At 38.7% G+C, this 25242-nt stretch overlaps 1 pseudogene; it reads right to left on the bottom strand.

The window, feature by feature from the left end:
• Positions 1 to 5876: 5876 nt before the first annotated feature.
• LOC126625438 (jasmonate-induced oxygenase 2-like) overlaps positions 5877 to 25242 on the bottom strand; it is a 44628-nt pseudogene continuing 25262 nt past the window's right edge.

Here is a 25242-nt window from a genome sequence, read left to right as displayed (position 1 = left end):
TATTTATAGGTGACATGTTAATATTTTATCTTCTTATTACAAACGATATTTTAATTTAAATTAATTTAAAGTATAAAAAAAGAGAATTTGAACTCGAGTGATCGTGTAAAATCCACTCTAACCAATACAATGACTACACTCATGATTGCTTTAATTTTAAGTGTTAGAATAAATAAATATACTTTAGGTCAATATGTGAGCAAATAAAACACTACCACATTATTCTTGATTTAATACTTTGATATGCAGAACTATCTGTCATGAGTTAGAAGTTTACCATTGTATGATTTTGGATGCAATTGATTAAATATGAAATTGAAATTTGAAACTTGGAAATGCCAAATGCACGACCAACTTAGGGCAATGAAAATGAGACTCATTTCTTATAAATATATTCCTTGTAAGTAAATATGTCATTACTTCTTTACAAAAGTGTTTCGTTTCTTACTTAATAGTAGCTTAAAACAAATTGAGTAGAGCAATAATGTTAGTGGATTAAATTTTATCTGTAAACAAACTACTAAATGTTATCCAGGCAAACGTTATCCTGGGACTGTATTTCTGATCGGTGATGTTTTTCGTTTTATTAATGCAACCTTGAAAAACTACTAAACTTCATTTAAATGGAGTGAAATTGACAAAAATAGGAGCACGAAGTTTTAGTTTTGCATAAATCATTGAAATAATTATACAATAAAATGAACCAGCTGACAGCATGTGAAAAGGGAATGAATCATAACTTCTTCTTTTATGTTTTTTTTTGTTTTTTGGTAAATAAAATATAACAGAGTAGGATTCTCTCCCTCTTAATCTCTCTCTCATTCCCTCCCTTCCTATTTGAACGTTTACGGCAATTACGTCAATATCTTATATTGATTTTTTTATAAAGAAAGACAAAAAATAATATGTTAGAGAAAGAAAAAAAAATAGATGAGAATATGAGAGAAGAGAATCCTACTCAAAATATAACTTCTTCTTTTACGTTGGATTAACATTTGATTGTATTAATTATACATTGGTTGGCTGCTTGGTCTGCTCGCTGGATGATTATACAGTCTCTATCCTGCATAATAGAAGAGAGAGGGATGGACAACCAACGTGTCAGAAAAAATGAAGAGACAGGGATGGACAACCAACGTGTCAGATAACTGTGGTTGTATTAATTAATAATATTTACGGGAAGAAAAAAAACAAGGCCGTCCTATGTTCATTGCGTAATGGATGGATAATGCTTGGTTTTAAATGATGACCTATGTATTAATTATCTTAGGCCATCTCCAACCGAAGACTGGCCAGAAGGCTAGTTTGAGCCCTCTAGCCCTCCAAGATTTCTCAAGATATTAATATTTTAATAAATAGTACAGGGCTATATTTGCCTCCGTCTCCAACCGAGGGCCAGAGGGCCAAAGGGCTCGTTTTAGCTCTGTCACAAAAAACCGTCTCCAACCGAGGGCCAAACATAATTTATTATTTAAAAACTACAATTTAATGTTGTATAAATGGCCTAGGAAGTTATACGAAAAAAATAGAATTGAAAAAAAATATGAAACAAATTTTGTGAAATAAAAGTTATAGGAAAAAAAATATGAAACAAAATTTGATTCATATGAAAAGGAAAAAAAAAGGGGGAAAAAAGAAGTTTACATTCATTAAAAAAAAAAAAAAAAAGAAGTTTAAATTCATTAAAAAAAAAAAAGAAAAAAAAAGAAGCCTAATAATACAACAGCTACTAGCCGTTATATTAAAAAACATTTCAAACTATTAGTGTCGGTTATAACCGACACTAATAGTAGAACTATTAAAAAAAAAAGAATATCTTTAATGCTGTCGGCTATAACCGACAGCAATAGGAAATCATTAAAAAAAAAATAGCCAGCTCGGGGCTGGCTGGCTGGCTGAAAGCAGCCAGCCCTCAAGCCCTCCAACCCTCTCCGATCCCGTGGGGCCCTCCCAGATTCCAGAGCCCTCTGGCCTAGCCCTCGGTTGGAGACGGTTTTAGGGCTATTTTCGGCCCTCTGGCCCTCTGGACTCTTCGGTTGGAGATGACCTTATGTTTAAGAAGTTAGCCACTTCATCATAATTTATTTTGATTTTTTGGTAGTGGGTTTTTTTATAAACAAATGATATTATCCACATTAAAAATGAGAGATAATATTTAGCCTCATAATAGGTTAACAATACTGTAAATGCTATTAAGTTTGACTTAATATATTGAGTTTTGAAATTAAATTATAACTGTTTAGTTAATCTTTTATGTTTCCATTCTTGTATATATAAACTATTTTTTTTTAGTGTATCTGAACATGAGCTGGTTCATCACTTAATTGTCACATCCCGGCTCGGGCCCCACACCACATCCCAGGCTCGACTTCGTCGTAGCATGATATTGTCCGCTTTGGGTCCTAATCACGCCCTCATGGTTTTGTTTTTGGGAACTCACATGAGAACTTCCCAATGGATCACCCATCATGTGATTGTTCTCGCACGAACTCGCCTTAACTTCGGAGTTCCGATGGAACTTGAAGCCAGTGAGTTCCCAAAAGGCTTTATGCTAAGTAGAGATGACAATATACATATAAGGCTTACATGATCCACTCCCCTGTGCGATGTGGGATGTTACAATTCACCCCCCTTAGGGGCCCGACGTCCTCGTCGGCACACTTCTGCCCATGGATTGGCTTTGATACCAAATTGTCACATCCCGGCTCGGTCCCTCACTACATCCCAGGCTTGACTCCCCTGTAGCACGATATTGTCCGTTTTGGGCCCCAACCACGCCTTCACGGTTTTGTTTCTGGGAACTCACATGAGAACTTCCCAGTGGGTCACCCATAATGGGATTGCTTTCATGTGAACTCGCTTAACTTCGGAGTTCCGATGGAACCCAAAGCTAGTCAGCTCCTAAAATGCCTTTTGCTAGATAGAGATGAGAATATAAATATAAGGCTTATATGTTCCACTCCCCTGGGCGATGTGAGATGTTATATTAATACTCATAATAGGTCATCATAGAATTAACGAAGAATGAAGCTGTAAAAGAAGAGAGAAGTGAGCTAACTATATATAGCACATTTAGCTTAATGAATAAGCAACCTTTCTATCTACTGAACAATTTAAGTTTACAAGATCATGTCACATGTTCACCCCCCTTCAATCTGAACTGGGAAATCCCATTTTGAGATTGTAACAATGTTGGAAAAATGTAGGACAATGAAGGCCCTTTGTAAGAATATCTGCTATTTCACCAGTTGAAATATACTGCTTGGAAGTCCCCTTTATGTACCCCTTCTCTCACAAAGTGGAGATAAAAACAGGATTTGAAAATGGAGCAAATGTTGAAACAATATCACAATGCAAAAGTGGTGGAGAAGCAGAAACACTTGCAAATCTATCAAAATTAATCTAATCCAAGCAACATTTGCAACAACATTGGCTAAGCGCTTATATTTTGCCTCTGTAGAACTACAAGAAATACTTCTTTTACCCAGAAGCACAACAAAGTCAATAGTTGATCAGAGGCCTAGTTAGCATCACTATACGCTTGTAAATCTAGAATTTGTGAAACAGAATAATGAAGACCACATTCAATAGCGCCTTGTAAATAGTGTGTTGATGCACAAAACCGGAGGGGTCTTGGAACAACGTAAATCCGACCGTGAATCTGCAAGAAAGTAAAGAACACAAGATGTATTATGGTTTACCCCAATGTTTGGGCTTCGTCCACACTGATGTTGATTGTATTTCTCTCTAACTGTATGTATGGGTTACAAAGGTGAGGGGAGTCCCCCAGAGAAAGAGAGAGTTTGAGAGAGCTCTCTGTTTGTGAGGATGAGAGCCTCTGGATTGTGAGGGTGAGAAGTCCTTTTTATAGACTAAGGGCTCCTCACTTAGTACATATTTGCCCTTTCATTTATTACATAACTACACTTGAGTCCCTCGAGTATTTATACAATACGGAGGTCTTAAGTATGGTACAAACAGTAGTCCCCCAAGTCTTTAGTCAAGAGAGTCTTTTGGCTGGAGACTTGAAATTTAGTCCATGTGTGGGCCGAAGTAACTAGATGTCGTCTTGAACTGATACTCGATATGAGGCGGTGCTCAATCTGAAATGATGCTCAACTAGAAGTAGCACATGTTGTGAGGCTGCTCGGCATGTGGCTTATGTTGCCTTGGTTGGCTCGGCTTATGGCGTTTGAAGGTGAGGGAGTCCCTTTGATAGAATACGGGCTCGTTCCTCAATACATAAATGATGGGCTAGAGTTGATGCTCGCGGCGAGGCGGTTGCTCAGTAGGCGACGATGCTCTCTAATGATGGTGAGGGAATCCCTTTTATAGAATAAGGGCTCGCTCCTTAGTATATGAATAATGGGTTAGGAGTGATGCTTGTGGCGAGGCGGTTGCTCAGCTGGCGGCGATGCTTTCTAATAAAGGTGAGGGAGTCCTTTTTATAAGGGCTCGCTCCTCAGTACATGAATAATAAGTGTTCTCTAATGAAAGTGAGGGAGTCCCTTTTATAGAATAAGAGCTATTTCCTCAATACATAAATAATGGGCTAAGTCCCCTAAGTATTTTTCATGAGGCCCAGTTGTGGAAGCCCAATATATGGTACATAGTGTAGTCCCCCAAGTCTTCAGCCAATAGAGGCTGTTGGCTGGAGACTTCAAATTCAATCCATGTATGGGTCGAAATGGTGGTTGTTCGGAGGCGGTCTTTGTAGACCATGCACTGAAGCTTTGTAGGTGAAGCTTTGCAAGTGATGCTTTTAAGCTGGATCTTTTGTAAATGAAGCTTTGGAAGTTGGAGCTCTCGAAGCTGGAGCCCTGTAAATAAGGCTTTCGAAGCTGATTGACATGAGTGATGCTCATGAATGTTTATGTTGATTGACATGAGTGATGCTTATGGATGTTGACATGAGTGGTGCTTATGAATGTTGACATGAGTGATGCTCATGAATGTTGACATGAATGATGGTCATGAATGTTTATGTATGATTGACATGAGTGATGCTCATGAATGTTTATGTATGATTGACATGAGTGATGCTCATGTATAATTTTGGAGTATTGGACGTACTTTTGATCACCTGGTTGGTGATAATAGTGGCAGGCTGCCGAATAATTTTGGAGTACTGGATGTACTTTTGATCACTTGGTTGGTGATAATAGCGGCATGCTGCCGAATAATTTTTTGTAGTACTTGACGTACTTTTGATCACTTGGTTGGTGATAATGGCGGTAGGCTGCCGAATAATTTTTTGTAGTACTGGACGTACTTTTGCTCACCTGGTTGGTGATAATAGAGGGCCTGGCTCTTTTGGGCATATGGGCCTTCGCCCTCCACATAACATTCTAGCCCATTATTTTGGGCTTGCCGTTTTTTTTATTACCCTCTGATGGGGTTATACAGATGTCTCCGAAAGATAACAAAAATAAATCACATAATTCAAAAATAAATCCAACCCTCAGCTCAATGGGTCAATCCCATAATTCCCTTTTATGCATGCCATCACCACCGCAATTATGTCTGCTTCTTTTTATATTCTTTTTCTTTCTGCTTTTACTTTGTTTTTCTGCTTTGCTTTTGCTTTCGGCCTGGTTGCTGCTGGGACCTTTTGTTTTCTGCTTTGCTTTTGCTTTCCTCTTTTTCGACAAGTTGATGGATGGAAAGGGTGGCATTGTATGGCTCCACAACTGTCCTTTAGGGGATGCTGTAGCTTTTGATAAAGAAGTTCTTCTTTTCCTGCACATTCTAGCCTCCCTAGAGGTCATTTTTCCTTTTCTTTTGTGGGAGTGGTTGAGCCGTCTGATGGTTTTTTCAGTGGGTAATGGGATAGTAGGTTGTATCATGAAAGTCCCCACAGAAAAATTAATAATTCCCTACTCAGTTTGGTCAGCTAAGAGCACATCAACGGCGTCGCCGCCCAAAGGCTTCACCGGCACCCAATCGTCGTCCTTAAGCACCTCAAGCCTGCCTACCTCATCTTGGACCAGCAGCGTGATCGCCGCAAAATCCAAATGGGACTGTAGGCCCAAAATCAGCTCTGGCTAAGGACATGGCGAGTAGTAGCTAATCGTAATGTTCTGCCAAAACTCCCCCACCGCCTGATGCGAAAATTAACTTAACACACAAATTTAACCCTCTTTTGACAACTGTAGTATAAGTATAAGTAGGGATCATTTTGGACCGGGGATTAGGAGAGCTTGCTAATAACCTCTAAACTGACTCAAAAACATAAAACTAAACTTAAAAATACTTAACAAGACTCACAAGACTCAAAGCAAACTTAAAATACTCAAAACAGCTTAAAACAACTAAATAAACTTAAACTAGACACTAGGAATGACTTTGGACGAAAATTGACTTTTACTTGAATCAAAACATTTAAAAACACAAATTAAAATAGATTCTAACTAATTAGACAAACTAAAGTAAAGGGGGATTGAGTTTTGGACGAAGTTGAGTATGAAAAACTAGACAGATTGTAAAACAAATTTAAGAAATAAGATGATGGATGGGATAGCTAGAGGCTTTTTCTCCACACATGACATGTATGCAAATAACTCGATTTCCAGTTACTACTTCATTGAATTATGAATGACAATGCTCCAAATTAATCGTGACATCACTAGTTAACTCTCAGATTTTCCTTGTTCTATTGGATTGGATGACATCATTCGACAACCCAAAACATTCTTCAAAAGTTCCCTACATGACATCATAATAGAGATACAATCAAAGATCATTACGTTTAATGAAAATCATAAGCATTGACAAAGCACTTGCAACTATGACATCATGTCACTCATGCTAGGAATTGAACTTAACGCGATCGTTTATAAGCGACCTCCACTACTTATGAATATAAGTTTGTAACGATTATGTGAAACTTTCTTATATTCTAGCATCGGATTTATGCATGCCAATTAAGTGTCGACCCTTAATCAACAAATACAAATAAGTTATCGATCAAATAGTTAAGCCAATTGCATTCACGATTCAAGAGTTCATAACTAGAATTTATCAAATTATATTGCAATAAACATAGTCATGGCTTTGAAATCACCCCTAGCCAAGAGGGGTTTAGCCACTCGTATTTACAACAAAATGAAAGGAAATGAATTTAAACATTAGAAACAAAAGAAAGAAAACACCTAAGCGGGCCAACGATCCAAGTTGGACAACAAGCACGTCCAAGCACTTTCCTTCCCTTCCTTTGCTACGGCACAAGGTGTTGGTGAGTGTTTGAAGGTTTGTTTGTATAGAGGAATGGATGTGAAGATGAATGGATGTGTTTGGATGAAGGTTGTGTTGAAATGGGAGTGAATGATCTAACCCAGTATGAACTCCATTTATCTTACTGATAGGAACATATTTATGCGACTTAGTTAGCTTGTTTCTTGGCATTTATGTTGTTAGTTCGTAGTTATTTTAGTATTTTAAGCTATTTTCGTGTGTTTGTAGGTCCAAAGGGTTAATGTGGCAAAGAAGTGCATTTGGGAGCATTTTGGAGCATTTTTGGGCATGGAATGGATGGCATATGCTTGGAGCAAAAGGAATGGACGAAATTTGAAATTTGTGCATCATCCTCTCCCTATAAATAACCATTTTAGCACACTCATTTCACCCAACACATCCATTCACCTACCACTACATCCACTCATTTCACCCAACACATTCACCTACACCCATTACATCCACTCATTACCAAACACTCATCCACTACACCCATTACATCCACCCACTACACCCATTACATCCACTCATTACCAAACACTACTCATTACCAAACACTCATCCACTACACCCATTACATCCACTCATTACCAAACATCTACCCACTACACCCATTACATCCACTCATTACCACAACCCACTACACCCATTACATCCACTCATTACCAAACATCCACCCACTACACCCATGACATCCACTCATTACCAAACACTACTCATTACCAAACATTCATCCACTACACCCATTACATCCACTCATTACCAAACATCCACCCACTACACCCATTACATCCACTCATTACCACAACACTCACCCACTACACCCATTGCATCCACTCATTACAACTCCATACACCCCTCTCCCTAGCCTATAAATACATCCACCCTTCACCATAATTTGGAGGCCATCATCCAAAGACACTACATTTCACATCTCACAACTTCATTCACAAACACAATTTCCTTGCCGTGACCTCCATCCATTCATCTAGCCATACTACATCTCACCAATCCATACACTTTCATCTCTTAGTCGTGCAAATCCATTCCATCCATATATCCATACACATCCTAGACACTTGTGCTACAACAAGGTGGTGAAAACAAAGGTCCTTGACGTTTCAAGCCTGGAACTTTGGAGCATTTTAGGTGTACTCCGTTCTTGCTTTCAATGTCTACTTTTTATTTTCTAATTTTGTTGCAATTATGAGTGGCTAAACCCCTATTTAGTTAGGGGGAAGTTTGAAGCCATGAACATGCTTGAGATTTGAATTGATTTCTTCCAGTTGTGATTTGATAAGTTGTGATTGCAATTCAATTATCTATTTTATTCATAACTGATTCTTGTATGTTTATTAAGGATGCATACTTAATTTTCATGCATGAATTAGATGCTAGAATGTAAATGAGTTTCACTTAATCGTTACAAGTTTATATTCATGAGTAGTGAAGGTTGTCTATCACAATCGCGTTAATTGAATTCTTGGCAATTGTATCATGCATTCATAGTTATAATTGCCTCGTCAACACTTATGATTTTCATTGAACGTAATGATCTCTGATTGTATCTCTATTATGCATTCATATAGGGGACTTTTAGAGAATGATTTGGGTTGTCGCATGCATTCATCCAATTCAATGAGTAAAGTTAAATCTGAGGGTTAATTTGTGCATCACGGTTAATCTGGGGTGTTGAGTATCATAGTTTATTGAAAAGCAATTGGAAATCGATTCATGTACAAGTGTGTCATGTGTGAAGAATGGACCTCTAACTAATCCCTCCATCATTTTATTTCTCAAATTCATTTTATAATCTGCCTAGTTTTATAACTTGCTTGTTTATTTCAAATTCATCCAAATCAAAACCCCCATTTTACTTTCTTGTTCCAAAGTGTTTAAAATCTGTTTTGTTTGTGTTTTAGAGTGTTTTGATTTAAGTCAAAACACTAAATTTGTCCAAAGTTGTGTTAGAGTCAAATCTGCCCAGTTTGTGTTTTTAGGCAGTTTTGAGTGTTTTTAAGTTGTTTTGAGTCTTTAGAATCTGTTTTGAGTCCCTTGAGTCTATTCAAACGTTTTTAACTTTGTTTTTATGTTTTTGAGTAAGTTTAGAGGTTTAGCAAGCCCTCATAATCCCCGGTTTAGAACGATCGCTACTTGCATTTATACTACAATTTGACAACAAGAGGGTTTAATTTGGGTGCTTAACTTTCATCGCATCAAATTTTGGCGCCGTTGCCGGGGATTAGCAATTTGCTAATCCCTTGTTATTTCTTTTTGTTTATTTTCATGTGTTTTTGTTCCTAGTTGATGACGTTACTTGTTTTCTTGTTTTAGGTGGTTTATGACTCGAAGTTCTTAACCTATTCATAAGCACATCCGTGACTTTGACGACGATTTTGAACAAACTTTGAGACGAGCAAGGAATCAACAAGAACCCCAACCATCTCAACCTGCACCAGATCTTAGAGAAGACAAAGTAGAAGAGCAAAAGGAGCCCACGGCACAGGTTGTAGAGGAAATCCCAACATGGCAGCGGACAATCGAACAATCAAAGAGCTTTTCGCTTCAGGATTGGACAATGCCGCTCCCCTATGCATCCAATACCCCACGGCTGCCCTAGGGAAGACGGACGAGTTCGAATTGAAATCAAGTTTGTTGCATCACATTCCTAAGTTCCATGGGATGTCTATGGAAAATCCTAATAAACACTTGAAGGAGTTTGAGGTTGTTTGCTCGAGCATGGCCCCTGTGAACGTTGATGGAAGCATTCTGAAAATGAAGGCTTTTCCCTTTTCTCTCTTAGAAAAGGCTAAAGATTGGTTGTATGAGCTAGCCCCCGGAACTGTCACATCATGGAGAGTATGAAACGGGCATTTTTGGAGAAGTTTTTCCCAACCTCTCGAGTCATTCTACTACGCAAAAGGATTAGTGACATTCAGCAAAACCAAGGTGAATCCTTTCCCACTTACTATGAGCGTTTTAAAACCCTTGATGCTTCATGTCCACAGCACCAGATGAAGGATGAGCTTTTTCTTTAATATTTCTACGAAGGGCTTCTACCAATTGAACGCCAAATGCTAGACGCCTCAGCGGGAGAAGCTTTGGTGGACAAAACACCCATGGCTGCCAAGACCTTAATTGCTAACCGAGCATTGAGGCGTTGGTCAAAGGGACACCTTACGGTAGCAAGTGAATGAGGTAAATTCCACATCCGACATTCAATCGCAATTAGCTAATCTTACTTCCATTGTGTCTCAGATGGCCGAAGGAATGGGGATGAAAGAACCAAGTGTATGTGGTGTGTGTTCTATCCAAGGACATGCCTTTGAAAAGTGCTTGCAATTGATTGAAAATGGTGGATGGGAAAGTGCCAATGCAATTGGATTTCAAGGTTAAAACCAGCCAAGGAACGATCCATATTCTAATATGTACAATCCAGGTTGGAGAGACCATCCAAATTTCAGGTGGAGGGAGCCCCAACAACCCCAACAACAAGGAGGCTTTAGGCAGCAACCTCCGGGCTTCTATACCAAGCAATACGCACCAACACAAGCCCTACAACAACCTGCCCAAAATACCTCAGGTACATCTTTAGATAATGAGACACTTCTTAAGTTACTCATCAATTTGTCTCAGGGGCAAGAAAATCAAGCCAAAGTAATGCAAAACCGAGACAAAAGGGTGGACCAAATGGAGAAGCAAATTGGGCAGATTGCAGAGTTTGTAGGACAATTCAGAGAGCAAGGTAAGTTGCCTAGTTCAACCGTTATGAATCTGAAGGGCAGATTCGAATCTGCCAAAGCCATCATGTTGCGTAGTGGAAACGAAGTTGGAAGTGAGTCATACACTCCCAAATCTGCCCAAAAAGAGGATGAAAAGCTGCAAAATGAGGAGGGGAGCACTAGCACACCCACAGAAAGGGTGAATTAACCATTGCCCCAGGCCCCTATCATTCCTAAATTGGCCAAACAAGGTAAGTTGAATTCAAATTCACTTAATACTAATTTGACCCATGTTCCTTTTCCTCGTAGGTTCATGCAATCGAACAAGGACGAGAGTGAGAAGGACATTCTTGAAACATTCCAGAAAGTGCAAGTAAACATTCCACTCCTTGAGGCAATTAAACAAGTCCCGAAATATGCCAAATTTCTCAAAGAGTTGTGCACAACTAAGAGAAGAATGTCAAACAAAGAGGTAGTTAAGGTAAGTGAAAATGTTTCAGCCGCATTGCAACATAAACTGCCCACTAAATGCAAAGACCCAGGAAGTTTTACGATTCCTTGTGTGATTGGCAATACTCGATTTGTAAATGCAATGCTAGATTTAGGTGCATCTATAAATGTCATGCCTTACTTTATTTATGCATCTATGAACTTGGGTGAATTGAAAAAGGATGGTGTGATTATACAATTGACTGATCGTTCTAACACATACCCAAAAGGTGTTTCGGAGGATGTTTTAGTGCAGGTGAACCATTTGATCTTTCTGGCAGATTTTTACATTTTAGACATGGAAGATTCAGTCCATTCCACCTCTTTGCCGATTCTCCTTGGTAGGCCATTCATGAAGATAGCCCTTACAAAGATTGATGTATTCAAGGGAACTTTGATGATGGAATTCGATGGGAAAGTTATCGATTTTAATATTTCTGAAACTATGAGATATCCCATTGATGATCACTCTTGCTTTTCTATTGATGTTATTGATTCTTTTGCGTAGGAGTATCTGGAGGAATTGAACGAGGATGCCCTTAAAATAGCCATTGCGAAGGGCATAAAACTCAAAAACCAAGAACTTGGGGCAATGTAAACCCATGGCCAGATTTGGGATCCCAATGCCGTGCCATTTAATGAGGAAGTTGTGGAGGTTGTGGCTGCCCTTGAGTCACTTCCACGACAATATGGTAAGGTTCCACTCTCAATTTCAAGTTCAGTTTCTACTAAGATGTTACCTTCTATTGTTCAGGCACCTACTCTTGAACTTAAGCCGTTGCCGGACCATTTGAAATATGTGTTTTTGGGAGATGACGAGACATTGCCCGTCATTGTTTCTTCAAGTCTCACGGCACATGAGGAAGAAAAGCTTATAAGGGTGCTACGAGAGCACAAAACAGCCATAGGGTGGACCTTGGCCGACATTAGGGGAATTAGCCCCACCACTTACATGCACTGCATACTTCTTGAAGAGGGGACTAAACCATCCCGAGAGGCTCAACGCCGTCTCAACCCTCCTATGATGGAAGTTGTGAAGAAGGAAATAATCAAGCTCTTAGATTGTGGCGTGATCTATCCTATCTTCGATAGCCATTGGGTTTCACCAGTTCAAGTCGTTCCCAAGAAGTCTGGAGTTACCGTTGTCAAGAATGATGAGAACGAGTTGGTACCTACACGAATTCAAACTGGATGGCGTGTTTGTATTAACTATAGGAAGCTAAACGCTACAATAAGGAAATATCACTTTCCGTTGCCATTCATCGACCAAATGCTTGAAAGGTTAGCCGGTCGTGCGTTTTATTGTTTTCTTGATGGATATTCTGGATATAACCAAATTGTGATAGCACCGGATGACCAAGAGAAGACCACATTCACATGTCCCTTTGGAACTTTTGCCTATCATCGCATGTCATTCGGCCTATGCAACGCACCTGCCACTTTCCAAAGATGTATGGTAAGTATATTCTCCGATTATGTTGAGAAGATAATTGAGGTATTTATGGATGATTTCAGTGTATTTGGGGAGTCTTTTGATAATTGTTTGGATAATCTGACATTGATCTTGAAACGATGTGTTAAAACTAACCTTGTGTTGAATTGGGAAAAATGCCACTTTATGGTTAAACAAGGTATAGTTTTAGGCCATATTGTTTCAGAAAAAGGAATTGAAGTAGATAAATAAAAAATAGACCTTGTACATCACTTACCCTCTCCTACTTCGGTTAGAGAGGTTCGTTCATTTCTTGGCCATGCAGGGTTCTATAGGCGTTTCATCAAGGATTTTTCCAAGATGTCCAACCCCCTTTGCCGATTGCTTAAAAAAGATGTGCCCTTCCAGTTTGATGAGGAGTGTGAATCAGCATTCAAGCAGCTCAAGAAGAAGCTCACTTCGGCCCCTATCATTGCTCCTCCCGATTGGAGCCTTCCTTTCGAGCTTATGTGCGATGCATCCGACTACGCATTAGGCGTTGTTTTGGGGCAAAGAAAAGACAAGCAGCCGCATGTTATATACTATGCCTTTCGGACTCTCAATGATGCCCAATTGAACTACTCCACAACGGAAAAAGAACTTCTAGCTGTTGTCTTTGCTTTAGATAAATTTCGATCTTACTTAATTAGAACTAAAGTGATTGTTTATACTGATCATGCAGCTTTAAAGTACTTACTAACGAAGAAGGAAGAAAAACCGAGGCTCATTCGTTGGATGCTTCTTCTTCAAGAGTTTGACATTGAAATTCGAGACAAGAAAGGAAGCGAGAATGTGGTGGCTGACCACTTAAGCCGAATGGTCCATGAGGAGCATGAGCATGACGTGCCTATCCCTGAAACTTTCCCCGAGGAGCAGCTACTGTCCATTGAGGTGAATGAACCATGGTATGCCGATCTAGTGAATTACTTAGTGTCTAAACAAGTTCCTAGCATTCTCATCAAGTACCAATGTGATAAACTTAAAAAAGATGCACGTTTCTATGTTTGGGATGATCCCTATTTGTGGAAGGATTACTTTGATCAGATTTTGTGTAGATGTGTGCATGATTGTGAATTTCTTTCGATCCTAAGATTTTGTTACACTTATGCTTGTGGTGGACATTTTAGCACTCAAAGAACGACATTAAAGGTTCTTGAATGTGGATTTTATTGGCCCACGTTGTTTAAAGATGCTAGAACTTATTGTCTAACGTGTGATTGGTGCCAAAGAATGGGAAACATAGGTACCAAGGATCAAATGCCGCAACAACCCTTATCCTTTGTTGAAATTTTTGACGTTTGGGGTATTGATTTCATGGGTCCTTTCCCTCCATCTTATGGTTTCACTTATATCTTGCTAGCTGTTGATTACGTTTCAAAATGGGTGGAAGCAAAAGCCACTCGTACTAACGATTCTAAGGTTGTTACAAATTTTGTGAAAACTAACATTTTTGCTAGGTTTGGAATGCCTAGAGTTCTCATTAGTGATGGAGGCTCCCATTTTTGTAATCGAACCATTGAGGCTTTGCTAAAAAAGTACAACGTTACACATAAGGTTTCAACACCTTATCATCCTCAGACCAATGGGCAAGCCGAGGTTTCAAACAGAGAGATCAAGCAAATCCTTGAGAAAACTGTGGGGCCAACAAGGAAGGATTGGAGCTTGCGCTTAGACAATGCATTGTGGGCTTATCGTACGGCCTACAAAACTCCCCTTGGCATGTCCCCTTTTCGGCTCATCTATGGTAAGCCATGTCATTTGCCCGTCGAGTTAGAGCACAAGGCACATTGGGCTGTAAAGACCTTCAACATGGAAAGCTCCAATTAAATGAACTCGAGGAGATCAGGCACGAGGCATATGAGAATGCTCGGATTTACAAGGATAAGACCAAGGCGTATCATGACAAGATGCTTCGTACAAAGACATTTTCCAAGGGGCAGAAAGTGCTCCTATTTGATTCTCGCCTTCTGTTATTCCCCGGTAAGTTACGCTCTAAGTGGATTGGACCATTTGTTATTACTAAGGTTTTTACCCACGGTGCAGTCCAAGTCCAAAGCATAAAAACCGGTCTTGAATTTAAGGTGAATGGGCATCGTTTGAAGCCCTATTACGACCTGTTTGAGGAGCATATGGTGGAGGAAATACCCCTCCATGTCGTGAGCCTTAGTGGAGTTTAAAAGAAGGTATCGTCCGGCTGCAAGACGTTAAAGAAAGCACTTCTTGGGAGACAACCCATGTATTCAAATGAGGAAGATTTTTGAATTGCTCCACGATTGGTTTTGCTTTCCTAAAAACCTTCCCTTTTCTGTAGTTTTATTTTGCCATGATTGTCATTTTTATTTATTGCTTGTTTAATTGTTTTTGGTGTGGGTTTATTTTTGAAATACTGACAGTTATGCAAGGTATTTTTACATTCATAAAAAAAAAAAGGAACATTAAGTAGATAAATACAAGAGGGAGCCTTCATAAAGGCTGCTTAGGAGAAGTCTCAATAGTAGGCGGAGCCTCAGCAGTCGGCGGAGCCCCAGAAGGAGAAAGCATCGGAGGTTGATCATTTGGAGCTTTATTACATGGTACAGCCCCAGAAAACGAAGGCAAATGCTGTTGGAACAAACCCACAAACCTTTGATGATCAAGTAAAATCTGACCATCAGATTCCTGCATTTGGTCAATCTTCCTCTTCATGTTTGTAGCATAGTTATGTGCGCACCTGTGCAACTGTTTATTCTCATGCTTAAGCCCTCTAATCTCTTACTTGAGACTCATCACTTCAGCCACCAATGATTCAACTTGATGGGTTCGGGCAAATAGGCTTTGGGCCATATTAGACATGGAACCTGCGCACTGCACACTGAGAGCCAGAGAATCCTTAACAGCCAACTCATCAGACTGTTTGGCAAGTAGTCTGTTATCTTTGGGAATGACAAGGTTCCTGGCCACCACCGCAGTTGTCATATCATTCTTCATCACCGAATCCCCAACGGTAAGGGGACCAGTAGGGGATATGAAGGATGAGACTGCCTCTTCACCAAGGTTCAAGTCAAAACGACGGTCGAAGGGGCTAGACATTTTCATAGGTGTTAAAGAAAGAAGAGGTCGGCCAAGTTAAGATCGTAGAAGTGCAAGAAGGAAGTTTCTACAGGCAGAAATTCAAGTTTGCTTTGAACGTCCTGCGTACCTCTATAAAAATCAGCACTCGATGGGATTTCAGAGATCGAAGAGGCAAGCTCAGAAATCGAAGAGGCCAACTCAAAAATCAAAGAGGTGCTAGCTTTCTCAAAAGCTGGGCTTGCGCCGATTCCAACCATCTACTTTTCCAGACGTGTCAACATCTGTCACATGCAGAGTCAGCTTTACGGAAATCACGGGTAGTTTGTCGAAGCGTCAATTCCAGATATCGAAGAGGCACTTGTTTTTCCAGACGTGTCAACGCCTGTCACATGCATACTCAGCCTTGCAGAAATTACGGGCAATCTGTCGAAGATCTCTTGTGAAGTAAAAAACACGTGAAGTTTACTATTAAATCATCCAACGGTTGCTGACAAGAGTGAAAGAATAGTACCGGTTATTAATTCCTATAAATGTCACCCATCACCCTCAATTGCAAGGCAGACATACATAACCCTTCTTTTTCTCCGAGAATGCCTTTCCAACAAACCCTCTCGAGTCACTCAGTGTTCCCTATTCCTTGTGGTACCTCTGCAAAAAACTCATCCAAAGCAAAAGTATTTCATATCATGAAGGTTGAAAGCAAGAGTATCTCATATCAAGCTTTCTCCCTGTCCTTCTCCTTGTCATTGTTTTGGGACAAGGAGAAAGAGAGCAATCAGCCAGCACTTGGTATCAATCTTCCGATCTGGAACCGACTGCCTGTTGGAAATGTGCCCTAAAACCAATCATATGATGATACTTTACGGACATTTCACATGTTAAACTAATCTAGTTTAAATATAGAGGGCAAAGATTATGGTTTGAGCCGTCTCATATAAATGTTATATGCTTAAACGATAAGTCCAAGGAATATGTGATTGGGAGAATACGATCTAAAGAAGTTAGATTCATGAGACCGTTCTTTCATAGACACATCCTAAACGTTCCTGATCATAGGATTGCCAATTGGGCATTGACAGTCCATTAAGATCAGTACGTGCTGTGTCTTCTCTCAGGGAGAGTGACTAGTCTCGAGTCATTGGTGTGTGTGACATCAAGACAAGTACGTAGGTGCTCAATAGAGAATGAGTTCACTGAACACGATCAACGAAGAGTTCTCATATTCATGTCACATGAGAACTCATGGTTGGGATAATGCAAAGTAGTTCTTTGACTTGAGGCATCATAGTTGTCTTGTGGTTAAGTCCTTGATCTTTGATTATGTCAAAGTCACTCCATTTGGAGGGTGTCCACGGCATCGTTGGGGTTAAGCCACTTAGCCATGGAGACAAGTGAATGCGCAACAAGGGATCTCTAACCTTCAAACTGTTTGAGGGAGAATACTCTATGATATGATTTAGAATCTCTGGCGCCAGAGTATGAATGAGATTTAGGAAGTCGTTCCAAATCACATTCAAGGTAATCATATAAGCACACGAATCACATTGGATAGTAGACATGAATAAATAAACTATCAAACCAAACAATGTGGTCAAGAGTATTGTATTAGAGAAAGACCGTATTGCATTTGTAATCCCAAACTGAATAGGTTTTCTCTACCTCTTCTGATTAGCTTGGGTAACCATGACATGCTGCTAGGTGTCACTCATGTTTTGTGGAAGCCCTAAACGTGTGTAATCACTAAAGGGAGAATTGAAAGTAAGTTTCAATTCACAATCGATTTGAAAGAGTTCTAATCGCCCACTGCCTCACTAAAAGGAACCTAATGGATCGTACACCGTGTAAGGTGGAGATTGAAGAAACAATGGAGATGAGTAAGAATAATTAAATGGTTTAATTATTTATGGCAAGGATTAATTAATATGTTAATTAATCAAACGAATAAGTTCGTTAAAGACCTCGGGATATTTTTGGACCTTAAGGCCCAATGGGCTTCGAACGTCAAGCCCATTGACTTAAGTTGCATGACAATTTAATGAATAATGATTCACAAAGGCCCAATTAGTCCAAAAATATCCCAATGGCCGGCCATATTAGAGATGGAGTGGGTTTTGGACTTATTTACAAGTTTGCCACTCCAATGAATTAAGGTATAAATATGACTTTATAGCCAAAATTCATTTAGGGTTCTTTTGGAGAAAATTAGAGAGAACATGTCTCTCCTTTTCTCTCTAGGAGGCCGGCCCCCCTTGGAGGGTGTATCTAGCAATCCCACTACTCCAAGGTCACTCATTTCTTCATCAATCTTACCTTGGTGTGGATACTTAGAGGTTCTCAATTTTGGGAACTTGGAGAAACCTATTCTTCCATCCAAATCCATAGATTTTAGATGCAAGGAATGAAGGCCCTCTCTTTGGGTGATTAGCCTTTGCTTATGCAAAGAGGAATCTACAAAGGTATAAATTTCTCAACTCACTTTGATTTGAGTTGAGTCTTGGTTCACCAATCTACTAGGCTTTGAATTTCATGGGTAATGTTTTGTTTTTGAGTGCATGCAAGCATGATTCCGCCTTTAATTGTTAATTGCATGCTATGTGATGTTGCTCAAATGAACATGTTTTCACAAAATAATCCTTCACTGCCTGGAACCACTTCTTGATTGCTTATGTAGCCTTGCTGTCGAGTACTCATCTTCATCATTTTATGCTTCCTCTTCGTCTACCACATTTGCCTGGGGAACAGATAAGGGAAGTGAAAATGATACTTCTAAGCATGTGGAGACAATTTGCCAATTCATCCTTAGCTAGGGACAAGGAGAAAGAAAGCAAGAGGTGGGCACTTGGAAAGATTGAAGAAAGAAACAAACCGGCACCTCTACCTCATGCTTGCCTGCCGTGCAGAAGAAACAAGCAGAGAAGAATGCAGACTGCACAATCAAATCAACCCAGCATAAAGAGTCTGATTTGAAACCAAGGAACTCTGATATTCCTCGCTCAGAATTCCAAACCAGTTCGAGATCAAAGCTGTGGAAAGTCAACAAGATCATCTATCTCCAAAACCAGATTTGCGTTCTTAAACTCTACTCTGTCTGTTTTTTTTTACTTTGCTATACTTGTCATGTTTATTCGTTGTTTGTTTATTTGCTTGTTTTTGTGTGAGTTTATGCTTGAAACATTGAGGAAAATGTTTGATTTAAGTGTGGGGGGGGGGGGTAACCATTGTTTTGCATGAAATTCGTAGGAGTTTATCACCCATTACTTCTAATGTTGTTCCTTGCTGTTTTAAGTGTTTTTAAGCTGTTTTGGAGTGTTTCAGTGTGTTTTGACATAAAAATCTGAAAATCTCATAAAAATTTGAAAAATTGTTTTGAAAAACCCAAAAAGAGTTGTTTTTGTATGTTTATTTGTGTCTTAGGGTACCTTCCAACACAATGATGAGGATTTGGTTTTTAATTACATGAATATTAAAGAGAGTTATAAACATGGATGAAAATTTGATTTACTCTTTGGTGTATGCTCGGTTGTGGTTATAATTTATGAATTCACATGCAATCATAAAGGAAAAATCAATTTTTGTAACATGCTTGAATGAAGGAACTCAAATGAACGCTACAACCTTGTGAGACTTGAGCCTAAATGTTTATTTGGAGAGTTAATAATATGTGCACTATTGTTTTCTAAAGTCGTTGCATGATCTCATTATTCTTTGCTTGGTTGCTACTTAGAAGGCGTTTCATCATTTAGTTCCAATTGCTAGAACTCATGCCTATTTCATTCAAAGCATGCTATTGATTTGCATAACACATATTCAAGATGAAGTTGTGTAGTGACCACCACAGCCAAATTGCCATGCCCTATTTCATTATGTGTTTAAGTTTAACCCCGTTGAGCCTTTTGTAGCCTATGTTCTTTGTTAACCCACACTATCCTCACCTAGCCTAGATTAGGACCATCCATACCTTGTTCTAGAAGCATAGTAAAACATAATTTAGAAGGAATTCCTTTTGTTGAACTTTTGTAGAAAAACAAGTGTGGGGGAAGTGATTCTTGTGTGTGTGTGTGTGTGCGCCAAAGTCCTTAATAAGGCACGGGTAGAAAAGAAAAAGAAAAAAAGAAACATTCGTGGAAAATAGAATGAAAAGAAGAAAAGTTGTGAAAAGAGTGAAAAAGAGTTGAAAAATATGTGAAAAAAGAGCTCTAAAGTGTTGTTTGTTGAAGAAAGGGTGCAAAACATTGAATTCGGCCCTAAGTGTTGCTTGAATCTTCCCTTTGTGTTTAAAAGTTAATTTCTGCATTATTAAGTGAATTCCAAGTGTCTATTTCATTACTTTGCTTGCTATTGCTTTCAGAACGTTTGTTATCCTTATCCTTTCTTTGTTAGCCATTACCCTTAAACCCCGTTACAACCCTTAACTTTATCTTGAGTGTTATGCGTTTCAATATGTGGAGTTTGGAATTGGTTTGAGCATATGGTGTCACTGGTTCTTACATCTAAGTAGTAGCATTCCATTCATGAGATCATATCTAAACATGCTGAATAACTCCAGAAATTGCCCTCTTTGTTATACATATATGTGAGTGTTCGTTTTCATGTTTACATCAATCTTCTCACATATAACTAGTGTAGGGTGTGTAGTCAATGTGTGTGAAAATAGAGAGTATCTTGTAAGGAATTGAGTAAATTCTCTAAGGCATGTCACTACATTCAAAACATCGTTTTAATTGGTTAATTGTGAACTAGTAAGTGGTGACTATAAGTATGTGCTCAAGTGTAAGGATGACCAAAATCTGTGGGAATGATGATTTTTAACATGTCATGTTTCATTAAAAATCCCTGAGGCAATTGTTGGAAGGTCTAGGTTGTGTTTTGTTTTGTTTTGTTTTGTTTTGCTCGAGGACTAGCAAAAGCTAAGTGTTGGGGAATTTGATAGGAGCATATTTACGCGACTTAGTTAGCTTGTTTCTTGGCATTTATGTTGTTAGTTCAAAGTTATTTTAGTATTTTAAGCTATTTTCGTGTGTTTGTAGGTCCAAAGGGTTAATGTGGCAAAGAAGTGCATTTTGGAGCATTTTGGAGCATTTTTGGGCATGGAATGGATGACATATGCTTGGAGCAAAAGGAATGGACGAAATTTGAAGTTTGTGCATCATCCTCTCCCTATAAATAACCATTTTAGCACACTCATTTCACCCAACACATCCATTCACCTACCACTACATCCACTCATTTCACCCAACACATTCACCTACACCCATTACATCCACTCATTACCAAACACTCATCCACTACACCTATTACATCCACCCACTACACCCATTACATCCACTCATTACCAAACACTACTCATTACCAAACACTCATCCACTACACCCATTACATCTACTCATTACCAAACATCTACCCACTACACCCATTACAGCCACTCATTACCACAACCCACTACACCCATTACATCCACTCATTACCAAACATCCACCCACTACACCCATTACATCCACTCATTACCAAACACTACTCATTACCAAACATTCATCCACTACACCCATTACATCCACTCATTACCAAACATCCATCCACTACACCCATTACATCCACTCATTACCACAATACTCACCCACTACACCCATTGCATCCACTCATTACAACTCCATACACTCCTCTCCCTAGCCTATAAATACATCCACCTTCACCATAATTTGGAGGCCATCATCCAAAGACACTACATTTCACATCTCACAACTTCATTCACAAACACAATTTCCTTGCCGTGACCTCCATCCATTCATCTAGCCATACTACATCTCACCAATCCATACACTTTCATCTCTTAGTCGTGCAAATCCATTCCATCCATATATCCATACACATCCTAGACACTTGTGCTACAACAAGGTGGTGAAAACAAAGGTCCTTGACGTTTCAAGCCTGGAACTTTGGAGCATTTTAGGTGTATTCTGTTCTTGCTTTCAATGTCTACTTTTTATTTTCTAATTTTGTTGCAATTATGAGTGGCTAAACCCCTATTTAGTTAGGGGGAAGTTTGAAGCCATGAACATGCTTGAGATTTGAATTGATTTCTTCCAATTGTGATTTGATAAGTTGTGATTGCAATTCAATTATCTATTTTATTCATAACTGATTCTTGTATGTTTATTAAGGATGCATACTTAATTTTCATGCATGTATTAGATGCTAGAATATAAATGAGTTTCACTTAATCGTTACAAGTTTATATTCATGAGTAGTGAAGGTTATCTATCACAATCGCGTTAATTGAATTCTTGGCAATTGTATCATGCATTCATAGTTATAATTGCCTCGCCAACACTTATGATTTTCATTGAACGTAATGATCTCTGATTGTATCTCTATTATGCATTCATATAGGGGACTTTCAGAGAATGATTTGGGTTGTCGCATGCATTCATCCAATTCAATGAGTAAAGGAAAATCTGAGGGTTAATTTGTGCATCACGGTTAATCTGGGGTGTTGAGTATCATAGTTTATTGAAAAGCAATTGGAAATCGATTCATGTACAAGTGTGTCATGTGTGAAGAACGAACCTCTAACTAATCCCTCCATCATTTTATTTCTCAAATTCATTTTATAATCTGCCTAGTTTTATAACTTGATTGTTTATTTCAAATTCATCCAAATCAAAACCCCCATTTTACTTTCTTGTTCCAAAGTGTTTAAAATCAGTTTTGTTTGTGTTTTAGAGTGTTTTGATTTAAGTCAAAACACTAAATTCGTCCAAAGTTGTGTTAGAGTCAAATCTGCCCAGTTTGTGTTTTTAGGCAGTTTTGAGTGTTTTTAAGTTGTTTTGAGTCTTTAGAATCTGTTTTGAGTCCCTTGAGTCGATTCAAACGTTTTTAACTTTGTTATGTTTTTGAGGAAGTTTAGAGGTTTAGCAAGCCCTCCTAATCCCCGGTTTAGAACGATCGCTACTTGCATTTATACTACAATTTGACAACAAGAGGGTTTAATTTGAGTGCTTAACTTTCATCGCAACACTTACACACACTTCCTTTTATAGAGGAAGTGCGTGGCAATGGAGGGGAACGTGGAGTGGTGTAGCAATTGAGTGCAATGATTCAATGTAATGATGCATGAATTTGAAATGATGGAGGGAAAAGGAATGGTGTAGCAATTGAGTGTAATGATTCAATGTAATGATGCATGAAATCTGAAAGGATGGAGGGAACAAGGAATGGTGTAGCAATTGAGTGCAATGATTCAATGTAATGATGCATGAAATTTGAAATGATGGAGGGAACAAGGGTGATTATGCATGGCATGGGTGGAAAGGTGAGTAAGTGGTGAATCAATGAGTGCAAGGAGGTGAAAGGATATTGTGCACATGGTAGACAAAGGAAAGGAAGTGGAATCATGCAACAAATGAGTCAATGGAGGGAACATGGATGATGATGCACGGCATAGGAATCCAAAGGGAGTGCAATGGTGGTGCACGACAATGATGGAAAGGTGAATGGTGGAGTGACACCCCTTTGTGGTTGAACTCTTTGTCCTTTTTACATTAATTCTTCTTTCTCTTTAACACATTCCTTGCCTCTTTAGTCTTCAATTTCATCCATCCACCTTGCTCCATGCATGTGCTATTCATTCCAAGCCCAAAAATGCTCCAAAATGCACCAAAATGCATCTTATTGCTTTATAAGGCCTATGGACCTACAAACACATGAAAATAGCTTAAAATACATAATTAACTAAGAAATAACAACATAAATGCATGAGAACAAGCTAACCCAGTCACATAAATATGCTCCTATCAAATTCCCCTACACTTCGCTTTTGCTAGTTCTCGAGCAAAACAAAACAAATGAAACAAACAAAACACAACCTAGATCTTCCAACATTTGCCGTAGGGATTTTTAATGAAACATGACATGTTAAAAATCATCATTCCCATAGATTTTGGTCATCTTTACACTTGAGCACATAGTTAATCACAGTCACTACTTACTAGTTCACAATTAACCAATTAAAACAATGTTTTGAATGTAGTAACATGCCTTAGAGAATTTGCTCAATTCCTTACAAGATACTCTCTATTTTTACACACATTTTTTGACTACACACCCTACACTAGTATATGTGAGAAGATTGATGTAAACACGGAAGACTAAGACTCACATATGTTATAACAAAGAAAGCAATTTTCTGGAGTTATTAAGCATGTTTAGATATGATCTCTTGAATGGAATGCTACTACTTAGATGCGAGAACCAGTGAGACCATATGCTCATACCAATTTCGAACTCCATAAATTGAAACACACAACACTCAAGATTGAAGTCAAGGGTTGTAACAGGGCTTGGGGGTAATGGCTAACAAAGAAAGGATAGGGATACAAACGTTCTTAAAGAGATAGCTAGCAAAGCAATGAAATAGACACTTGGAAATAACTTTAGAATGTAGAATCAACTTTTAAATGCAAAGGGAAGATTCATGCAACACTTAGGGCCGAATTCAATGTTTTGAACCCTTTCTTTAACAAACAACACTTTAGAGCTATTTTTCATACTCTTTTCAATTCCTTTTTTTTTCTTTTTTACCCGTGCCTTATTAAGGACTTTGGCACACACACACACACACACACACAAGAATCACTTCCCCCACACTTGCTTTCTGCAATATATTGATAAAAAAAGGAGTTCATTTTAAGTCATGCTTTACTATGCTTCAAGAACAAGGGTATGGATGATCTTAAAACTAGGCTAGGTAAGGATAGTGTGGATTAACAAAGAACATAGGCTTAACAAAGCTCAACGGGGTTAAACTTAAACACATAATGAAATATAGGGGCATGGCAATTTGGCTTTGGTGGTCACTACACAACTTCATCTTGAATATGTGTTATGCAAATCAATAGAATGCTTTGAATGAAATAGGCATGAGTTCTAGCATTTAGAACTAAATGATGAAACGCCTTCTAAGTAGCAACCAAGCAAAGAATAATGAGATCATGCAACGACTTTAGAAAACAATGGTGCACAGATTATTAACTCTCCAAATAAACGTTTAGGCTCAAGTCTCACAAGGTTGTAGCGTTCATTTGAGTTCCTTCCTTCAAGCATGTTACAAAAATTGATTTTTCCTTTATGATTGCATGTGAATTCATAAATTATAACCACAACCAAGCATACACCAAAGAGTAAATCAAATATTCATCCATGTTTATAACTCTCTTTAACAGTCATGTAATTAAAAACCAAATCCTCATCATTGTGTTGGAAGGTACCCTAAGACACAAA

Source organism: Malus sylvestris, chromosome 6 (assembly GCF_916048215.2).
Source record: "Malus sylvestris chromosome 6, drMalSylv7.2, whole genome shotgun sequence".
Classification (NCBI taxonomy): Eukaryota; Viridiplantae; Streptophyta; class Magnoliopsida; order Rosales; family Rosaceae; genus Malus; species Malus sylvestris.
Note: the sequence above shows the minus strand (reverse complement) of the source record. Positions and strands in the feature narration are given on the sequence as shown.